The following is a 7,968-nucleotide window of genomic DNA, read 5'->3' as shown; positions in this document are numbered from 1 at the left end:
ACACACGTCCATCGCCTGCTGCTGCGTTTGAGGGGGCGCAGCCCTGTGCCGCTGCCCTCACTGCAGCCCCGCGCACAGGAGGTGCATTGCTGGAGTGGGGCAGGGGGTGAGCAGCAGCGAGGAGATCCTCACGTGGCTCCACTGCTGCCTTCTGTGGCAGGGAACAGCAGCTGGCAGCTTGTCCACATGGTTCCGCTGTTCCCTGCCACCCTGCTTCCCTCCTCCGGGGCCTCCGGAGCCCGGCGAGTGCAACCTGGCACGGCAGGCAGCAGTGGAACCATGTGGGCATCTCCTCACCACTGCTTGCTCCCCACCCCCATTGTCCCCTCTGCCCTGGCGATGCGCCTCCTGCACACAGGGCCGCAGTGAGGGCAGCAGTGCGGGGCTGCACCCCTCAAAGCAGCAGCAGGCACTGGAGGCGCATCACCAGGGCAGCAGGGTTTGGGGGGTAAGCAGTAGCGAGGAGATCCCCGTGTGGCCCCACTGTCCCCAGCTGCCCCAGGTCATGCCCGCCAGGCTCCAGAGACCCTGGAGGAAAGAAGCAGGGCAGAAGTCCAAGCCCGCAGCCTGTGCCTGCCCCGGGTACAGATCAGGGGGGCATAGGTCCCCCTGCCCCCTAAGAGTGCGCGCGGCAGCAGGGAGCTGGCCCTCCCCCAGATGAGCCACCCACGGCCCCAAAACTGCCCAGATCCCTCTCCCCCGCCCTTCCCTGCTGAAGTTGCTCTGCAAGCTGCCTGGGGCCATGTGCATGTCTGTGCATATGGTGACGCCGTCTCTCCACCTTCCTCCCGCTCCCTTCCAGCTCCCTGCAGGCTGGAACTCTGCCAGCCTACACGGAGCTCATTGCAAAATGGCAAAATCCGCAGGTTTCTCTTGTAAAACGAGAAATCTGTGTTTGCCTCTGGTAAAAGGTAAAATCCACGGTTTACTCCATTTTTCTGTAGGAAATAGAAAACCTGGATCCCTGCTTGTAACTAGCTGAATCAGAGATGGATAAGCTTTAATGAGTAAGAGTTGCCTTCATCAGATGCTATGGAAGGATATGCAGAGAACAAGCTATCAAATAAGGAGAGTGATTTAAATACAAAAGACAGGGAAGACAGAGGGAAGGAGGGAGGGAGCAGGCAGTACTGACAGAGGCAAATAAATGATAAACCCACAGAGATAAAGGGGTCACAAAAGATAATTCAGGTAATGGGATAAAAATCTGTAGTCCCTGTTTAGACCATACTTAATACAGCCCCGTCTGCGAACATAGGCAGATTCAAGGTTGTGTAAATGAGAGTGCAGGAGCACTGAGCAGTCCTACAGGAGGCTGCACCCCTCACTCAGCCTCCTTAGCCCCACTGGAATGGGCAGACTACACTACTGGGGCAGCAGTCAGGGACCCAGCTCTGGAACTCCCCCTGCCTGTGTACTGGAGATAGCAGCAGCAGGCGAGGATGTACCACTGAACACAGAGAAGAAGGGAAGAGGGAATTCTTAACTGCTTGGGGACTTTTAGTACCTGGCAGCCAGTACCTTCCTCTCTGTGTTCAGTGGCACATCCCCTCCTGCTGCAGCTGTCCCCAGTGGACAGGTGGGGGGAGCTCCAGAGCTGGACTCAGCCGGGGAAAACAGCTGTTCAGTGGACAGGTTCTACAGACTAGCATATTGGTTAAATGAGTACATTTAATTTGTCTTCCTATGTCCTTAGACCAGCATGGTTACAACCAACAACCCTACAATTGAATTTAAAATTAAAGCATAAAATGGCCATGTATGGCAAGGTATGAAATGAGGGTGCTGTATAAGTTTCACTGTACAAGAACAGCTACTCAAAGGTCAGTGATTAAATGTGCAGGAGCATTAAAATGTTAATTTAAATAGTTACATGTAAAAGTATCTATTGGCTGGTCTGACAGAGGGTAATTATGCCTGAAATTAAACTTGCATTTCTGGATGATGATTCTCAGATTTACAGAAGAGCAAGATTATTTTTCTTCTTAATAAAATTTTGATTACCCCTCTCAAATCTTGTTACACCTGAATCAGTGAGAATCCAGCTACGTTGCAGACAAACCCCTATTCTGTAGCTCAACTCTTCCTGATAGGAGACAATGATCTCAGAATCTGTGTTTTACAAGGTTTGAAGGATGTGCCCTTTTTCCAGCTTGATAACATCCAGAATATTTATATAGGTAATGGTTTGTTGGTAGATTCTGTTAAAAGAATTGATCTTAATGTATTTACTAATTGACAGGAACACTCCCTATGAACAGGACTTGGTTGGCTATTTTAGCAAGTGTGGAGAAACCAAGAACTGCACTAAACTATTTTTTGTAATCAGCACTAATCATGGAGACTATACTAAACTTTTCAGATAGTCAGAGGTAGTCTCCCATTTTCTGAAGGTTTTTTCAGACTGTGATGTCTTTTCCTGTATATCTTCTGAAATGTCAACTTCTAACAGATTTTAGGTCCTCTTCCTTATTGATAAATAGATCTCAGTGTTTGGCTTGTTCATACACGACTATTTTATGCTTTAATTATAAATTAAATGTATGTATTTAACCAACATGTTTTTCTTTGCCGTGATTTGGAATCTAATGGAGCACTTCTTCCATTCAGGCCAAAATTTTTTTCAGTTTTCACACCAGTATCTTAAAGAAAATCTAGACATCCTATTTGCTTCACAAACATAAAAATGATTTTCCACTGGGATTCCATACTTATTGCCTAATAATAATAATTATTTACTGTATACTGAATTACCAATACATTGAATATAACATTTCATACTGGATGTCTACTGCCATTGCTCCTCTGTTTTTCTTTTTTTCATGTCCTGTCTGAGATTGTTGATGACAGGTATTTAGCAGAATTTGTAGATTTGTTAGGAACTAACAGCACCGTAACATGAACGCTTCTGCTGTGGTTGTTATGGCAGTTGGAACTCTGTGTTGCATTCGGGTATAATATAGATAGGTTTTAAGCACTATAGCTGCATCCCTTCAATAGGCACCAAGGTACCAGAAATATTACCAAGTCAGAAAACTAGGGGTGCACTGATAAAGACTTCTTTGGTGAACACCAACAACTGATTATTAACCAGCCATATCGGCCGATACTGATCTGATTGGTGATATGCAGCACCGCAGCTTGGGGAGCACTGTCCAGCTGGTAAGTCTTTGAGGGGGAAGGGGCATGGCAGATTGAGGCCCACATTGTGAAGAACGGATTGGGGCTGGGGTAAGGGCAGGTGCTGCCCAGCCAGGTTGGGACATGGGATGGAGCTGTGGGCGGCTCATCCAGGGAGTGAGGGGGTTGGGAAGGGTGGCAGTTCCCCACCACTCCGTGCACTCCCAGGGGAAACACAGAGGGCATGTGCCCCCTAGATTCATGTGTGGGGCGAGGGTGGGCTACCCGCTGTGGACTTGAGGCAGCGGTGGCCCTGGGAGGGGGGCCTATGGGATGGGCTACAGCCACCCCAAAATTTGCTGTAGCCACCTTGTAGTCCTCCCTCCCAGCGCTGCCGCTGCCTGCCCCAAGTGCAGCCCAGCCCTCCCATCGGGAAGAGGCTAGTGCAGCCCCTGGCCCTGAGCCCACAGAGAGTAGCCTGCCCTCGCCCCATGCACAAATCCTGGGGGCATATGCCCCCTGTGCCTCCCTTGGGGTGCACACAGCAGTGGGGAGCTGCCCCCTTCCCACCCCCCTGCACCCTCTGGATGAGCCACTTATGGCTCCGTCCCATGCCCCACTCCACCTGGGCAGTGCCTGCCCCAGCCCCACTCCCTCCCTCACCTCACACTGTATCCCGCCCGCGCACACACACACACACACACACACACACACACACACACACACACACACACACTACTTCCCCCCACACAGACTTAGTGGCAGGAGGCTGCTCTCCAAGCTGCCGGGCTGCATTCTTGGCTGTGTGCCGACAGCTAATTTTTTGGACAAAGGTACATGTGGTATGTGAGTGGTAATTTTTCTATTATGGGGTATCTATTTTTACAAAAAGCTGATTTGCTTTGCATTTGGAAAAACAAAATTAACTTCCTTCCTATCTTGATTGGTGAGTTTAGAAAGTTCTATTTGCCTGACCATTCGGCCAACATTTTGTGTATCTGTTAAATGTTGTCTTTAATAAGCTGTGCTTTCCAGGATCAGTTTCCTCTGCAATACCAAATCTTTAGTAGACCTACACCAGACACAAAAAACACATCTGGAACACTAAAAATAAAGTTCCAAAACACCAGATACAGACATTAGCTAGTAAGCAGCAACAGTTATGTTCTAACCCAGAGGTGTCCAACCTTTTTGAATGTGGGGCCAGATCATGAACTTTTTATCACCCAGTGGGCCAGCGAGCCATATTCAAAGACATCACAGGAAGTGGTATCATATCAGGAAGTGATGTCACGTGACCTTTGACACCAATGAAGTTGCAGGGGTTGACATGGTGCTGGTTGACATGGCATGCATGCCCCGGGTTGACATGGTGCTGCAGGAGCTGCTTGGCTACAACCAGGTTGACCTGGTGCTGGAAAAGCTGCGGGGCCAGGCTGGGGTTAACCTGGGGCCTGCCCAGCCTGCCGGTGCCATGCCTGGGTTGACACGGTGCTACAGGACTCACCTGGGCAGAACCGGGTTGGCACCGGCCAGGAAAAGCAGCATGCAACTGAAGCCGGCTTCCCATGTGCTGCTGGGGACGGGAGGACGCTGGCCAGGTCTGCACCAGCCGGGCTCCTCTCCTCCCCAGCAGCACATGAGAAGCGGCCCCCTCGAGGGCTTGCGTGTGGGTGGCTGGGCCCAGAGAGCCGGTGGGAAGACTGACCGGTGGAGCAGGAGCCGCCTTGCTGTGGGGCAGGGCAGGGCATGGCAGTGGGGCTGGCTTGAAGGGGGGGGGTGAGAAGGCAGGCGCAGGCTGGCACTGCCAGTGGCCGCTGCTTGCCCTCCCACGTGGGGCCACTCCCCCGGGCCCCGCAGGGGTAAGCAGCTCACCTCCCCTCGCTGCTGGCTGGGGCCCGCGGGCTGGCCCTGCCTGCCTCACCACGGCTCCGCAGCGCTCCCTGCCCGCCTTGCCCACCTCGCCGTGCTCCCTCCGTGCTCTCTGCCTGCTTCACCACCGCGGCTCTGTGCTTCGCAGTGCTCCCTGCCCACCTCGCTGCGCTCCCTCCACGCTTTCTGCCTCCTTCGCCGCTGCGCCTCTGCCGCCACCGCTGCTGCTCAGAAGCGCTCCCTGCCTGCCTCGCCATGCTCCCTCCACGCTCCCTGCCCGTGCCACCACCTCAGCTCTGCACCACCGCCGCGGCAGCTCCACACCGCCGTGGCTCCCCGCTCTGTGGTGCTGCTGCGGCTTCGTGCTCGGGCCAGATAAAACGGCATGGCAGCCCGCGGGCCACATGTTGGACAAGCCTGTTCTAACCTCATGGTATAAACATGTTTTCTTATGGTACTGGTATGTTCATGTTTTTCTAACATTTCTGTGATTTATACTTATTTTTATCCCCTTCTAACCAAAAAATACAAAGGTGCCTGGATGAATATTAATTCTGCGCATGCCATAACAAGGTGCTTTAGTTAGACTTTCTAGGAAAGAAATTACTTCTGAAACTCTGAAAGCATGTGATGTAACTATCTTCTGCATATGGATTACTCCTATATGTCCCACTCTGCAAAATGTAAATTAAATAGCATATCTAAGGTGCAGTAACAAACTCCTCTTGTAGAAATATGAAGTCTATTTCTAAAGGTATATTAAGAATTTGTAAGATTTCTTATACAGTTTCAATGGACGTGTGTACTAATTTGACCATTTTCATCATTTCAACCAGAAATGTAACTGATATTTCCTCACACTCACACTTTATATTTATTGTTGAACTCTTGCATTCTTCTTTGAATCCAACTCAATTCTTTGTGTACACCCCTTTTCTCCATTAAGGTACCAGAATGGTAATCAGGTCGACCAAGTTTTATTCCTAGTTCTTCCAACCTACTATCTTAATTCAGGCAAATAACTCCATCTCCCTGCCTTAAAGGTCTCTCATGCTTAGAACTGGGCTGATGTTAATCCCATATTGTAAAGCATTCTGATATTGTTGGATGAAAGTTGTTAATAATCATTACTGTTTGTTCCAGAACTCCTACAATTAATTGTTCTCTCCCTGCTTCTATACTACATAACATACGTAACATTTTCCTCATAGGCCTGCTCTGCAAAGCAGGTTAACATTTTCTCTACTATTCCATACAGTTATTGTCTAGCACTGGTTCTCAACCTTTTTAGGTTCAGGGCACCCCTCCATAACTTGTTAACTTGGCAGCTCCCCCAGTTGAAAACCACTCTGGTGCTGCCTCAGGTTACCTCACAGATTTTCCACTGGGTGTTGCTGCCACCACCAGGTGGAACTGCCCCACATGCTTCCTGCACAGCCAGACCAGGAAGTGGTTTTAGCATAAGCATGTGCTCCTGCCTGCATTAGGATTATCAAATATGCTTAAAGGAAGCAGGAACGCCCTCTCTTGCCACAGCCTTTCCTGGTCTGCCCATTCCCTACACTCCTTCCCAAAACAGAGGTGCTATGCTGTGCTAAAAGATGATACTATGATACAAAAAATGGGGAGGCCACTACCTACACAAAGGCATTCTCGGCTTCCTGAAATATTTGACAATTTTTTACTGTGATCAAATAATAAGCGATCAATTGTTCATTCAATTAACCAGCTTGCCAAACTTAGTAGCAAGTTTATGTCCGCTCAAGATTACTGGCACAACTAATGACAACAACTGCTTTAAAGAATTGTTTCCTGTGTAACAGAAAAGTGACTCAAAGCCAACCTAAGGCTGAGTTTCCATTTTCTCACATCTGTATAGTTAAAAATATGTTTTGTATTAGTATTATAGTAATAGCAAAACACACAACTTTGTAAAACCCAACAGAACAACAGTTAAAAAACGAGGCAAGAACCATATTTCAGAATTTACTGCCTTGTGGCCAACTGGTGTCTGACTATTCTGTCATCAGAATAAACACCCAATGTCAGAGATAAAATGTTTTAACCATGCTTTATCTGACTGGAAGGGGAAGTTTTTAAATATTAAAGATATTTAATTTGCAATCTACCTACTGTAGGATTTAAATGCATACTTACTTTTTGTTTTTATACAGGTAGCTACTATTTGAGGCTTTCAAACTGCACTACATACTTTAACAAGTTAAGTTTTTTCAACCCTATTGTAAGGTGAGGAAAACCAAAGTGGTCACATGACTTGCAGCAAGTCACAGAGGAACTGTAGCAGAAAAACAGTGCAATGGGATTTAGTACCTTCTTTCACAGAATTACAGGTTTCCCTCGATTTATGCAGTACACACATTCCTGGAGAACACCGCATAAAACGAATTTGCATAAAGCGAACCTACTTCATAATATGAGAAATAGGTATAGGTTCCTGTGTTGGCTGCTCCCAGGGCCGCTCCAGCATGGGCTGGGGTGAGTGTGGACAAGCAGAACCCCAGGGTGGTGTGGGGCGTGGCACTCACCCCAGCCCTGGCTGCAGCGGCCCTGGGAGCTGCCAGCACCAGCTGCCTGCAGCCACTGGGCTGCACTGTGCCCTGGTGCAGGCAGCTGACGCTGGCTGCTCCTGGGGCTGCTTCAGCCAAGGCTGGGGTGGAGACAGGGAGAGCACTGGGAAGAGCCTGGAGGCCTGAGTCTGCAGTGGCCGCTGACCCCAGCCTGTTCTCATCCAGCTGCAGGTGGCTGCCCGCCCCTGTTGCAGCCCTGGAAGCAGTGGACACTGCCTGCTTGCAGCTGCTGGGCTCTGCCATGCCAGGGGGTTTGGGGCATGGTGCCCCAGGGGAAGCAGAGCCATGGGAGGTTTGGGGCATGATGCAGCCCCAAATCTGTGAGTAAAATTAAAGGCATCCCCAGCCTCCCTCCCACCCTGCTGCTGCCCCTCACTCCCCCCACAAC

At 49.6% G+C, this 7,968-nt stretch overlaps 1 protein-coding gene across 1 annotated transcript in view; it reads right to left on the bottom strand.

Annotated features, from left to right (window-relative positions):
* Nucleotides 1-7,968, bottom strand: part of LOC102388450 (protein shisa-5-like) — a 30,503-nt gene that overhangs the window by 11,786 nt on the left and 10,749 nt on the right. The window lies entirely within an intron of this gene.

This window comes from Alligator sinensis, unplaced genomic scaffold (assembly GCF_000455745.1).
Source record: "Alligator sinensis unplaced genomic scaffold, ASM45574v1 scaffold78_1, whole genome shotgun sequence".
Lineage (NCBI taxonomy): Eukaryota > Metazoa > Chordata > Crocodylia > Alligatoridae > Alligator > Alligator sinensis.
The sequence above is the reverse complement of the archived record's forward strand: the minus strand, read 5'-3'. Positions and strand labels throughout refer to the sequence as shown.